The sequence below is a fragment of the Ochotona princeps genome, chromosome 5 (genome assembly GCF_030435755.1).
Source record: "Ochotona princeps isolate mOchPri1 chromosome 5, mOchPri1.hap1, whole genome shotgun sequence".
NCBI lineage: Eukaryota > Metazoa > Chordata > Mammalia > Lagomorpha > Ochotonidae > Ochotona > Ochotona princeps.
The window spans coordinates 19,037,453-19,051,009 of record NC_080836.1 but is presented as its reverse complement, the minus strand read 5'-3'; the positions used below and the strand labels follow the sequence as shown (position 1 = coordinate 19,051,009).

Below are 13,557 nucleotides of genomic sequence, written 5' to 3'. Positions count from 1 at the left end.
TGACACACCTGCAGAGGGTGCCCGTGTTCAAGTCCCAGTTTAAGATCCTAACTCCAGCTTCTTGCCAATGTAGACCTCAGAAGACAGTGGTGATGGCTCAGGAAGTTGTTACCCTGTACCCATGTGAGACATCTAAACTGAGCTCCCAGCTTTTGTTAAGATTATTATACGTTCTTATTTGAAAGACAGATTTACTGAGACAGAAGGAAAGACAGGTCTTCTATCCATTGGTTCACTCCCCAAATGGCTGCAATAGCCAGAACTGAGCTGATTTTAAGCCAGGAGCTTCTTCCCAGTTTCCCATGTGGGTGTGGGGGCCCACAGAATTGGGCCACCCTCTGCTGCTTTCCCAGGCTATACACAGAGAATCAGATCAGAAGTCAAGTAGCGCAGACAAAAATCAGTGCCCATCTATGGGATGCCGGTACTAACAAGTGGAGAACTAACCTTTTACACAATCATGCCAGCCCCAGAGCTGCTAGCTTTCACCCTACCTAGTCCTGTTATTGGGAGACATTTGAGGAGCAAACCACCATTTGGCAGCCTTCTTTCCCCCCTCTGACCCTCCTTTCTTCCCTCCCTGCATTTCTGTTTCTCAAAAAATGAGATGCTGTTTGGAAATCTCTTACCAGGAACCAGAATGCCAATTGATGTGGTCAGCACCAGGAACTCCTTGGTGGGGGTAGTGGTGATGGTGAAAACTGCTGGGCTACCCTGCCCTTGGCCTGATACAGAGGTGTGTGGCTGGCCCACAGTCCCTCACCTTGCCCTTGGCCAGGAGACCAGCAGGGCTAAGTCCCCCACGCCACCATCATTATGGATAGGTGTGACTTTCTTGCAATTTTTGAGTCCAGAGCACCTCATGGGCTGCAGGCAGAGAGCTGAGAAGCAGCAGCAGCAAACATCTTGCAGCTTACCATCTTGCCAAAGCCTGTAGACACCCTCAGTTTGGCTCATGAAGCCTATTCCTGCAGCTAATTCAGGCCAGCTACGCCCAACACCAAGACCAGGGAGCAGCATTTTATAAGATGTGATCATGGCCACAGGAAGAGGTGTAAAAGACGAAGGTGTATTATTTTAGCCAAAACTAATGAGGACTGTCTGTCTCCACTTCTTATCTCAAACTCTTCCCTGTTCTCTGCCCACAGGAAAACTTCATTATTTTTAATCCCATAATCTGGATTTGTTGATTAATGTATTTCAATATCTGTGCTACCCAGATAACAAAATGGAAAAAAAGCTTTTCTATCTGCAAATAAAGTTGCTCTAACCACGCACTCACTGAGCTTGCACATGGACCCACCCTAGACACGGAGGCATGAAGAGGAGAAAGACCTATTGTAGATCTTCAGAAATTTACAGTCTTAGAGACACACAGGCAATATACATGCTTTTAGGCCCATCCTTCCTGTTTTGGTTTTTTTTTTCACATTCATGGACATCAGAATTTGTATTCTCAGCAGGATCACTGCCCCTTTCTCTTCCATTTATGTCTCAAGAAATACAGCTCAGAAGCTGGCTTTCTGAGAAAGTAGGGCACAACCAACCAGGCATAAGCTGCACTGACTCACATGATAATTTCTGTAACCTGCCCCTCAGGTGTACCCTCCATTCTCCCAGACTTTGATTATCAATAAGTGATCAGTCCCCTGGCCTTGGAAGCTATGTTCTTCCAGATCTTAGTAGGATCTGCCTGGTCACACTTTAATTAAGCACAAAGACAGGACAATTGCTTCTAACCCAGAGCTTACATCCTAATTGGGCAGTGTGAGGCAAGGGAGCCCTGCAGAAGACCCACTCTTCTCCACTCATGGGCATTGCCAGAGTGGGCAGGACACATGCTTGATAGGTCATAGGCTATTTCAAGAAGAAATGTAAAGTCATCTGTGATATGACTTTCAAGTGATAAATGTCAATGACAGCCAAGTCTGCTGCCTCGGGAACTCCTCCAACAACAGGGTGACAGCAGCCCAATCAGACAGCCCTGGAGGAGGCTGACAGATAGCTGCTCTTTCCGTAGTTATTTCCCAAGGAGCCAAGAGGCCTCTCCCAAGCAACTAGGTATGGCGCACTGATGGGGAGAGGTGCCAACATATTTGGTGGCAGAAAGATACAGCCTGGGAGTCCCACATGACGCCAACTCACCTGCAGGCTCTGTGAAGGCTGTCAAACCCACATGGTGCAGAGCTTGAAAGCAAGTGGGAGGTGCAGATACTATTGGAAAAAAAAATCACAGAAAAATGCTTATTTTCTCTCAAAGTGTGAACCATAGTGAGTGTACAGAGACCACCAGCCAGTTCCAGTTCTCCCAGTGTCAGCCTGTTCCCACAGCTACTGCATCTCCATGCAACCCCAGGAGGGCAATAAACATATCTCCCTGCCAGTTAGCACTAGTCACAGGGTGGGTAGACCTAGAAGGCAGATTATTCAGTAGTCCAGTCCCTGGAATAAAATCACATTCCCATTAAGCAGTGGGGAGGGATGTAAGCAGTGGGGGAGGGCAGATACAATATACTTATATATTAAACTCCCTTTGACAATTACAAAGGAGACACATCTTGTTCCTCTGACTTCTCCCAGAGGGCTCGATTCTCAAGGTGACAGCTTGGAGTTGCTGCTGACAAAAGTCATAAGACGTTTTAGCTATAATATTAGTGCTTTCATTCAACACCGCTAAAGGTGTTTTCTCTTGCAAGTTCATTACAGACAACATATATTCAAAGACCCAAACACATGAGAAGATTCACGAATTTTTAATGTTTCATTCTGCTGGATCCATAACCTTGACATCAAATAAAGCAGTCTCTGAAATTCAAATGTTTTGCTCACATTCAACATTTGATTTATCAAGGTAACTCTCTAGGGGAGTCCGACCAGTGGTTCCACATGCTACAAACTATTTCAGACAGCCAAAATAAAACAGTACTTAGCAACCTTCTCCATAAAATATGCCCCTTACTGCCGAATTTCAAAAATATTCTCATTGAGCAACAGTTCCTCAAGGCGGCCACAGTTTAGAGGTTGTGCAATCTTTATAAGCCACTCACTCCTGTTTCATGGTTTCACTGATATTATGATCCTGTATGTCAGTGCTGGGTCGGGCTGTTCTGGCAATGATGGAGCCCAATTAATTCGCATTTGACAGTGATCAGCCCTGTGCCCCAGTCACTTCACTAACTCCACACAGAGAAAATACTTCTGCTCAATTTCTCTCAGTTTCACCTAATCAGACAGTCCCTGGGAGAGTCAACTCCTGTCATTTGGGGCCAGAGTTTGAAGGGACTCAACTCCTTGGTCCTCTCTCCCAGGGAGAAATAACCTGGACTCTGTGCCTAGCTAGAGTGTTTCACTTACCAAAGCCTTTACACGGCCTAATGGAACTTCCTCCCGTGTCCACTGTAGAACACAAATCACTACTGAAAACCCAAGTACCAGGACAATTTTACGTTTCTTTTTAAAGAATTTGGTCCAATGTGAACAGATTGAGAGACCTTGTATGAACTCTGGATTCTCACATCGTGGAACCTGTTTCTGCACACCGTCTACCTGAAGCAGGCACTGGGGTGCTACAGGAGGATAAACCAGCACTTGGAATGCTCACCCCGCCACAGTGCGTGGCTTGAATCCCAGCTACCCAGAGCTTCTCATCCAACTTTCTGCTAATACACCTGGGAAGCAGCCAGTCATTCCCAACTATTGGGGTTCCTGGCACCCACGTGGATGATCAAGATGTGGATGATCAAGATCAACGAGGCTGCTGGTGTCAGCCACGCCCACTTCTGGAAGGTGTGGGCACTCGGAGTGAATCAGTAGGATGACAACCCATCTCTTGGCCTGTCAAATGAAGCTTTGGGAAAAAAAGAAAAAGGCAGTCTACAAAAACAAGACACACGCATACACTTACAATGCCTAAATGTAGCTAAGTGGAAGGCCTATGATCAATATCTAGAATTATTTATCTAAGAAAAAATTTCATCTCTCACTAGGACCCAAACCCATCCATTATTATATCAGCAAGAAGAAGGTTACACTTGGCTAAGATAGGGTATCTGCACTGCACTGTTCAAATCTCAGGAGGCATTAAACCAAAACATTTACCAAGCCTAACACTTTTCAGACTATGTCATACTCAAATATGCACAGCCTCAAATCTATATATACACAAACAAGCCTAAAAAATTCAGCTCTATTACAAAACTGCAACAAGTTCACAATAGGAAATAAAGCCAACCCAATTAGAAGCCTGCTCACTCAAATGCAACAGACTACTCGAAGCCACTTCATCTTGAAAAATAAGAAAAAGAAAAGTCAAGAGCCATTCCAGAACTGTACGTAATAAGGGCTTTGCAATTGGCTAATATTTTCCATCTACAAAACACCTTTGTAAAAAAGAAAGCAAAGAGGAAAAAAAGGTACTCATTAGCAGCTGCAGTCTGTTTCTGACATTCCTGAGATGATCAGAGAAACACAAAACCAGAAAGGGCCCCACGAGGAAGACAGAGAAGGGAAGGAAAATATCCAGATGATCATACAGCCTTCTGCCAACCATCTACAAACTGAGTACCCAATCAGTCTTCCAACACTAACTAGCCTGTTTCTTTCTCAAGGACATCAGGAGGGTCCATACAATTCCTTTCTGCAAGTTTTTTTCTTTTTTTTTTTTTTTTTTTTGTATCTTTGACACAAATGAAGGGATGTCTTTCTTAGGATGATCATTAGCACACAACCACATTCACAGTATTTAACTCTGTTTACAAGCTGTGAGCAACATCAGAGGACCGCACACGGAGGTAACCTGCTGGAGGCTCAAACAACGTCCTTCCAAAGGCACCATCACCAGGAAACAGCCTGGACTAGATCAGCTCAGATAGCTCTGCATGAAGCAATGAGTTGAAACACTGATCGTCATGATACAGAAAAGGCCGCCCATTCTCCCAAATTCAGGTACCAAGATGTATCTCCATACAACAATTCTTGGTCATTGTCAGGGACACCTCTTGTGAGCAGTGGTGCAAACAGAAAAAACTGCCTTTGTGCCTCGGGCCTAAATGGTTATCAAGGACCCTTTCACGCCTTTACTCAAGTTTCATCAAGATTTCCTAGGGTGCATTCTACAACAGCTTTTTTTTCAAGAACGGTATCAAGCCAGAGTGGTAGATGACTGAACAATCATATCAGTGACAAGACTATAGCAATCAAAAAATGTTCATGATGCATGCAAAAAGCAAAAAGAGTGCACTTTCCCTTTTCTCCCCAGTGTTTTCAAATCTGGATTATGTGCCTCTAACAGCAGCTACCATCTTAACTACTCTGTCTTCACTGCCCCTTAAGAGTCAGAAAACTCCTAAGCTCCTTCTGGGGCACATGAAGACCTCTGCATCACCGCTGGCACTGCACGTTCACAAAATTCATGGTCACTGAGACACCAAAAGGCCGTTTACGTCTGACCTTGGCAAAGCTTTAATGTTCAGCTCATCTTAAGTATCATTTCCTGCAGAGTCAAGCACATAACATTAATGAAAATGTGAAGCCATTTCTAGCTGGATTTACAAAGAAAACATTCAAAGAGATCTTTTTCCTTTTCCCATTCCAGTTTTCAAACAGCACAACTTCTATCTGGAGTTCACTCAATGCTTGGCATTCTGGGCATTGGTAAGTTCCTCAGTTTCCTCTTGGGCTTCCATCCTTTGAGGTTCCTCCCCTTCTCAATTACACCTAACCTGTGAGATCCTTTGCAATTCAGATTATAGGAATGCAATTCAATCTTAGGGAGAAAGTCAAGCAGAAATCACAGAGTAAAGTGGCAGAGCAGCCCAAAAAAAACTGGAATCCTCCTTGCAGTCAACACATGCAGGAACCTACTCTGTAAGCCCTGTACCTAATGACATCATTAAGCCAGCAATGTGCACTTCCCTTCCCCATCTCACACACAATGCATCTCAAAAGTGGGCCAAAGCATGCACAGGACTCACTTGTGTAGTTTGCACCTGCTTAGGAACTGGTGACAAAGAACCATGACGGTTCATTCCAGTCCTGCCCATCAGCTCTGGAACCTGTCACACGGACACCTTCTCTATTTTTACACTCAAAATTTTCCTTCCTTTTATTCCCTGGGGCCAGTCTCTCTCCAAATGGACAACATCGTATGCGAAAAACCACCATGGTGAGGTGCCAGGTGGGCATGCTTTCCACCTTCCTCCCCTCCCATGCAAACTACTACAAATGAGTTCCTTGAGAACACAAATCTGCCTTGTTCAGTAAAATGGCATCTGTGGGTCCAATAAAAAATACCATCATGTCTCGCAAGATTTCAAATAAGACCACCTGGTGGTACACCATGTTGAGGAGGAAAAAATCCTCATGGCTGCTTACTCATTCAATGTCCCTATTGCAGAAAAAAGATCCCCATAATTACAATGCTCATTTCATTGACTTTCATTGACCACAGCAGCAAAATTGACCACAGCTGTTTGCACTGTTAGAACAATCTAGAGAGACTCCTGAGACCAGTACTTACACAAATGCTAACTTTAAACAGGTTTGGTGTTACGACACGCTGCAGCTTTCAAATCTTGCATTGTAGTGTGCCTCTCCACAGGAAGTAACCTAAAATCTAATTCTGCCCTAATCTGTTCACAGTATCTGGGCTCCAACTCTCACAGCCTGCATGGCAGCAGCCAAGCTACCCAGCCTCTGTGGTGATCCTGGGTCTGAAACAGGGCATCCCAGGGCCTCGCTAGCAGAGGCGGCAAGGAAAGCCCAACCCAGGATTTCAGAGTCAGCAAGTTCTTGGTGCAAGCCACAAGCTGGGATCTCCATGGTGATAGCTTCTTTTCACGGGGTAATAAATTAACAGATTAAGACAAGGATGATTCTGGAACCAGTGAGAGTACTAGAACCATATTAGCTGATGGGGCTCAATGCATTACACTTCCATCTTGCTAACAGCTGTTCTTAGACATAGGTGTGACAAAGAATGATTTACTGGCTTGGGACTCGGAAAACCATTAGTTTCAATGTCTTCAAGGGAGACCTTAGGTCTAGCGGTTAAGATGCCTGTGTCCTACGTCAGAGAGCCCAAGTTCAATGATGCCTTGTGGTTCTCGAATCCACCTTCCTGTTAACTCAGACCCAGGAAGACAGTGGTGATGGCTCAAGCAATTAGCTCCTTGCCACCCACAAGGGAGACCCAAACTGACTTCCTGACATCAGCAAGTTAGAATTTAGAGGACAGCCAGGATTCAAACCTAGACATCCAATACAGGATGCAGGCATCCCAAACAGCATCATTAATGCCACTCCAAACACCCGGGGAATGGAATCTTAAAATGCTGTTTTGGGAACCATTCCCTAGTTCCACCTCTTTCCTATCCCAATGGTTCTCCAAGTACAGCCTTTGAACCAGCAACAGCAACATCACATGGGAAGCTGGGAATGCAAAATTTTCAGCACCCCTTTTCCCCCCTCCTCAGCACACAGCTACTCAGTTAAGAAACCAGGTGGAGCCCAGCCACCTGCTCTAACAAGCTCCCCAGGTAGTCGGAGGCATGCTCAAGTCTGAGAGCCATTGCCAACAACCTATTACCATGTGGGCTGGGCTGGTACTTCAGAGAGCTCCTGAAGAACAATCTGGCATTTTTTCTGTTCCTTAAAAACCTGCTATAGGATGATGTCAACTGTTCCTTCCTATTTTTAAGTCTCTGTGATGAGGCTGAAGATGATTCACTCGGCACCTTATGTGATCACTTAAATAGTAAGGAGCCTTCTCACTCCCCTAATGGAAGGTGACTGCTGCCTGTTATCTCTGATGTAATTACTGGAACAACTCAGTAATAAAAGCTTGTCCTTTATCAACCCCAGGTGAAAGCTGAAACGGAGAGTTATAATTACCACACCCCATTCTTTTCCATAATGTACTCATCATAATATGCCCTTTGAAACCAATCTTATCACATGTCAAAAAAAAAAAAGGAAACACAGAACATGGGATGAAATGTATTTTACTGTAAACAAATCAAAACTGTCTTTGGGCAAACCTCTTATGATCTACAAAATAAAACGCAAAACCCAAGTACATACCAAACAACTATCTAGATTTATCACAGTCGCCCAAGAAACATACAAAGAAAACCAAAGAGTTGATTTAGCACTTCCTATGGATCCTAAGGTGACCTCCCAATACTAAGTGGCCTTCTCGCCCATCATTTAGCAGAACTAATGATGAAAGCAGCAAGAACTAGGGGGCAGTTCATAAATAACAAATAAATCACTTTCTGAGGTGCATATTAATTTGGAGAAACTAATATCATACCTGTGGTGAGATCCCCTGATGAGTTGTGAATACCAACATGTTATTAATTTCCCTTTCCTTTTTGATTAATTTCACACTTGTGCTGGACAACAGCAGCGAGATTAATGATGTCTGTGAGACAATGTTCAGTGAGACAATGTTCAGTTCTTGTAAGATACTAAATCAACCTCAAGTGTTCAAGTACACAGAATCCAGATAAGGAAATGATAATGGAATTGGCTCCGAGAAGTGCCCCAAGTGTCACGTGTACAGTAATGCTCGGAAACCCGGGGCTGGAGCTGTAAAATGCAGTTAATACTCCTTCCAGGAGCAAAGGATACTCAAAGGCAGAACCTTGAAGATCACAATATGCAGCAGCAAACGAGTGCCCGTCCCACGGACTCAAGGCATGAATTTCTCACACAACAATGCTCCAGTTTACAAGGGTCCCTGTGCATATCACTCAGCCTCTTCTCTCCCTCTTGACTCTAATCATCAGCTTAGGCTCCTCACCTAACAGAGACTGCCCTCATCAAAGACCATTAAGAGAAGGTGGGAGAACCCAGACTCACCAGGTAGTCTGAGATAATCAGAAGGGTTTGTGTAAACAAGCTATCCTTCTCCCTGTAACAATGCCTGCACTGAGAACCTGCGCCAAGACACTGGGAGCCTTGTCCAAGCCATGAATGGAACAATACCTCTTTGAGGTATTGTTACACCATGCAGAAGAAGTCAGAGAAAAAAGCTCTCCTATCTTGGAGCAGGCCTTTGGCAGAGATTCCTGCACACTAAGTACATGGCATCTTCCCCCAAAAGCTTCCCTGCCTGCTTCCAGCTGCAACTCTCCTTGGAATTCCAACAGTACAACTTTGCAATCCTATAGTATCCATTAATCTCATCTTCTCCTTCCCAATAGTGTACCCTGTGTCTTAAACTTCCTCTCACCAACAAGACTATCCACCCAGGACCTACACCCAAATTCTATTACTTGCTGACTGCAGCAGGCAATGTTCCTTTGGCCATCAGCTGACTCACTGGTGTCCAATGAAAACCGCTGCTGCTTAGATGCACCCAGCCGCATTTCAAAAGCTTGATAGTCACATACCTGCCAGGACAGATAGAGGAATAGCCCACCACAGGCGAAGAGTTCTATCCAGTGGTGCTCAGGCGGGAATCTCAGGGCAGTGCATTTTGCTTCTTCATCTAACACCTACCAACACTGTGAAGGACAGCCTTTTCACCACATCAATCTAACTGAGGCCTTCATAACTCTGAGCATGCACGTGTGACACTATGTATCTTCTTTTAAGGTATAATATTCTAGAAGTCATTTGGCCAATTTATGAGGCTGCAGTAGAATGGAACGTCTAAGAAACAATTATAAACACACCTTCCTTTTGGGAATAACCAACCTAGGAAACTGCCATTCAAGAAATATCCAAGTACCACACTGACACTCATCCATGATCCCCAGGCAGGTACATCTGATGACACCCATCTTCATCTTTCCAGGTGAACAGCTCATCATTGTAACTCCTCCTTAGCGAGGCAGGGATTCCAGATTTGGCCCGATTCTAGCACAAAATAACGCTAACGACTCACTATTTTCTACCAGTTGCTATCACTAAGTTGGTTCCCTTAAAGCTAGGATAATTACCAACCATACAAGCTTTTTTGGGACAATGACAGTCAGATAAGAGGTTAAAAAAGATAGCCTACTTCCCCTCAATAACATCTGATTTGGAAGGAGTCATTTTAAAAGATTTCCAGGCCACAAGACAAACATAAAACATTGCATGGTACCTCACAGGGATATAACATATGCAATTACTCTTGATTGAGAAGGCAAACTTTTCAAATGTTTTAATAAAACAGGTTTATAGGAATTGAAATCCTGAGAAATTCTGGGTAATTATTCCAATCTGGAGCAGGATCCTAAAATACAGTCAGATGCTGCTGAAATACAACAGCAGGGTGAGGCAGGCAGAGCTGTTAAAAGGCAAGGACAATGATCTGACCTTCCACTATTAAAACCCACAAGCTCTCTGCACCTGGCATTCCTCCTTTCTCCCCAGCTGCTCACAGCTTTCCCCCTGCTGTCTGTGCAGCAGTCTAAAACCACTGCGCTCCACAGCCACGATAAACCAGCCCGCCTGGACACCAACCCTGGTCCATGAGGTGGCAGATTCCAGGTCAAAAATGCAAACTTCACAGTAGCAGTAATCTAGGTAATTCTGGAAATCAATGTGCCAGTTCCAGCCTCAAGCCAGCACACAGGTCAGACTTAGGCTTCTGCCTACAAGGACACATAACGCAGAAGAGTTAGAATAACCTGCCACCTTGCTTTTGTTCTAACAACAAATGCAAAACCTTCAGGACACTAATTACAGGAAAGAAACATGTTTCTCTCAGAGCCCACACAGGCCATCTAGCAAATGCTCCTCTATGAGAATGGAATTCAGTTGTGTCCACAAGATGTCTACGTGTCTTCACAGGCTTGCTCACCTTTGCCGAAGGCTCACAACCAAGTGAGTGGCCAATCCCAAAGAAGATTCTTCCCTGATCCACTTTGTGGCATCAGTCAGATGTAAGCTTCGCTGCTTTCTAACCTGGGTGGATGGGGGAAGAGGGGTAGGGATGTTGGGAGGAGTGGTGTTTTACTCCAGCCTTATTCACCTTCTTTCCAAATCATTCCAAAATGCCTGCCAGAAAAATCCTCCAACTACCCCAGACCTTCCTCAGAAAGGTGGCTTAGGTTGCAGCATCCTGAGCTCACAGTTTGGCATCTGGCCTGCCCAGTGTTGTAACTTCCCTGACCCGACTCCTCAGCTCCAAGAGCATGGCCTGGGTAGAGCATGTGGACACAGAGTCTCCCAATATTTTATCCATTTTTATTTGGAAGGCAGAGAAAAGGAGACAGAAAAAACATCTTCTGTCCACTGCTTCAGTCTCAAAATGGCCGCAATGGCCAAAGCTAAGCCAATCCAAAGCCAGGAGCCAGGAGCCAGGACCTTATTCTGGGTTTCCCACACAGGCAAAGGGTCCCAAGCCTTGGGGCCATCCTCCACCACCCTCCCAGGTCACAGGCAGGGAGCTAGATAAGAAGTGGAGCAGCTGGGACACAAATTGGCACCCATTTGGGGTGTTGGCGCTTGCAGGTGCAGGATTAGCCAGTGGTCTCTGAATCTTACATGAAACACACACTTCCCAAGTACAAGGTACCTCAAAGTCTTTGGAAAAACCCAATGAAAATCTTCATGATCTGCCGTTAGTTCATATTAGTCCATTTCTAGAAACTTTGAAAACCCTTCATTGCGTGGACCTCATATTTTTGGTGTATGCATCAAAATAAACTGATCCTTTCATTCCCTTTGTGAAGTGCCCTCATCTCTGACAATCTGCTGAAAAGCACAATTCCTACTCACACTCCGAAATTCAGCAGATTTCCCATCTGCTAAGGGCACAGGGCTTCAACACCGTTTGCCAGGCACTTAACATCTCTAAGACTGGGTTTCATCTTCCTTGCAGCCGAGGTAATGGCAGGGCCTCCCCCACTGGGTCTTTGGGGTTGAGGAGATAATGGTGAAGCACTTAGCCCTAGTGTGGGGCACACAGCAGGCTCCACTTAAGTGTCTTCATTTCCCTCTTCCCCTCCTACTCTCGTTCCTGCTAAGTCTCCTTCAGGAGGTAAGGCAGTACAGAAGAAATAACGTGGGCGGATGATTCGGCCCTATGTTCCCATCCTGGCACTGTGCTGACCCAGCTGTGGGATCGTGGGAAAGGACTAGCTCAGTGAAAGGCTGGATAACCACAGGAGGAGGATAATCAGGCTGAAGAGTAAATGAGGGACTGCAGAAAGCACTGATGAATCAATGATGCATGGGTTGCAAAGTGACTGCTAGAAAATAAACCTTCAATTCCACTTTACATGAACTTGTTGAAGTACCTTCACACACCCAATGCTATCAGCAAATGGTAACTCAGTCCAGGGCATTCATGGGTAAGCGTCTTGGCCATTTCACAGAGAGCATTCCTGTCCACGGGTTCAATCACCTCGAGGGACAAAGTTGGGCCAGGCAGAAGCCAGGATCCAGGAACCTCAAGGCAGGTCTCCCAGGTGGGTTAGGAGGGATCCTAATGTTGAGCTACCACCACTTGCTAGCTCCCAGGGTTTGTAAGAGGAAGTGGCTGAAGGAGCAGAACTGGGACTCGAACCCTGGCACCTGGACATGGGAAACAGGTTTCTAAAATGCTGCTGCACCAAATGTAAGTCTGGTCCAACCCCTCATACAAATGAAAAGGGAAAACAAAGTCCTCACACTTCTTGTTCACATCACTCTTCACCTCCAGTATTTCACGTAGTTTAATGGGAGCTGCTAAATCAGGCTGCGAGGCTGCATTCATTTCAGCTGAAAATCCCCAGCCATCAGCAAAAGCTCCCAGCAGCGCCAGCTCAGGACAATCACCTGGGCAGCGGCCCATAGACCCGTTTCTTTAAAGGGAACACAGGCGCCCTCACTGTCATGGCTCTGCCACTCCCCAAATATTCCCGTCAACTCACATTTCACACGCAACACCAGAGAGACAGTTCCTGAAAGCAACAGACACTGGTCCTACCGGTTCCCTTTTTTACAAAACAAATCTATGATTAAAATCATTCCAACTGTGTCTACTGTATTGAGAAAGCCAGCACCCTAGAGACGCACACCCATCCAACCAAGTAGATGAAAATGCCACCACCCCACCCAACAAAGAAAAATAAATCCTATCCTTTCTGCCCAATTTACAAGTTTTTGAAAACTCAGGAGAGGGTAGAACACAATGGCTCAATTGGCTAATCCTCCCCCTACAAGTGCCAGGGTCACATATGGGTGCTGCTTCATGTCTGGCTGCTCACTTACATCCAGCTCCCTGCTGGCAGCCTGGGAAAGCAGTGCAGGACAGCCCAAAGCCTCAGGGCCCTGCACCTGCATGGGAGACCCAGAAGAGGCTGCTGGCTTCAGCTCAGCTCCAGTCATAGCGACCACTTGGGGAATAAACCAGCAGATAGAAGGTCTTTTTTCTCTCCCTTTCTTTGTAAACCCATCTTTCCAATAAAGATAAATTAATCTTAAAAAAATAATAAAAAAAAGAAAAGAAAACTCAGGGGAGGCAGGGAGAGGCAAAACAGGAAGGTTTGCATGGGCCTGGGCTCCTGCCCTCATCTTGGAGGCCTCAGCGTTGACCTGCTCCAAGCTGGACTCCAGGGCCCAGGAGTTTCTTCAACT

At 45.4% G+C, this 13,557-nt stretch overlaps 1 protein-coding gene across 4 annotated transcripts in view; it reads right to left on the bottom strand.

The window, feature by feature from the left end:
* MGAT5 (alpha-1,6-mannosylglycoprotein 6-beta-N-acetylglucosaminyltransferase) overlaps positions 1-13,557 on the bottom strand; it is a 340,039-nt gene that overhangs the window by 287,813 nt on the left and 38,669 nt on the right. For 2 of the 4 annotated variants that reach the window (XM_058664413.1, XM_058664415.1), the window contains exon 2: positions 2,146-2,214. The exons of the other annotated variants lie outside the window; for them this stretch is intronic. The gene's annotated coding sequence lies outside the window, so the exon portion shown is untranslated. The remainder of the gene's footprint in view (positions 1-2,145; positions 2,215-13,557) is intronic. 4 annotated transcript variants of the gene reach the window in all.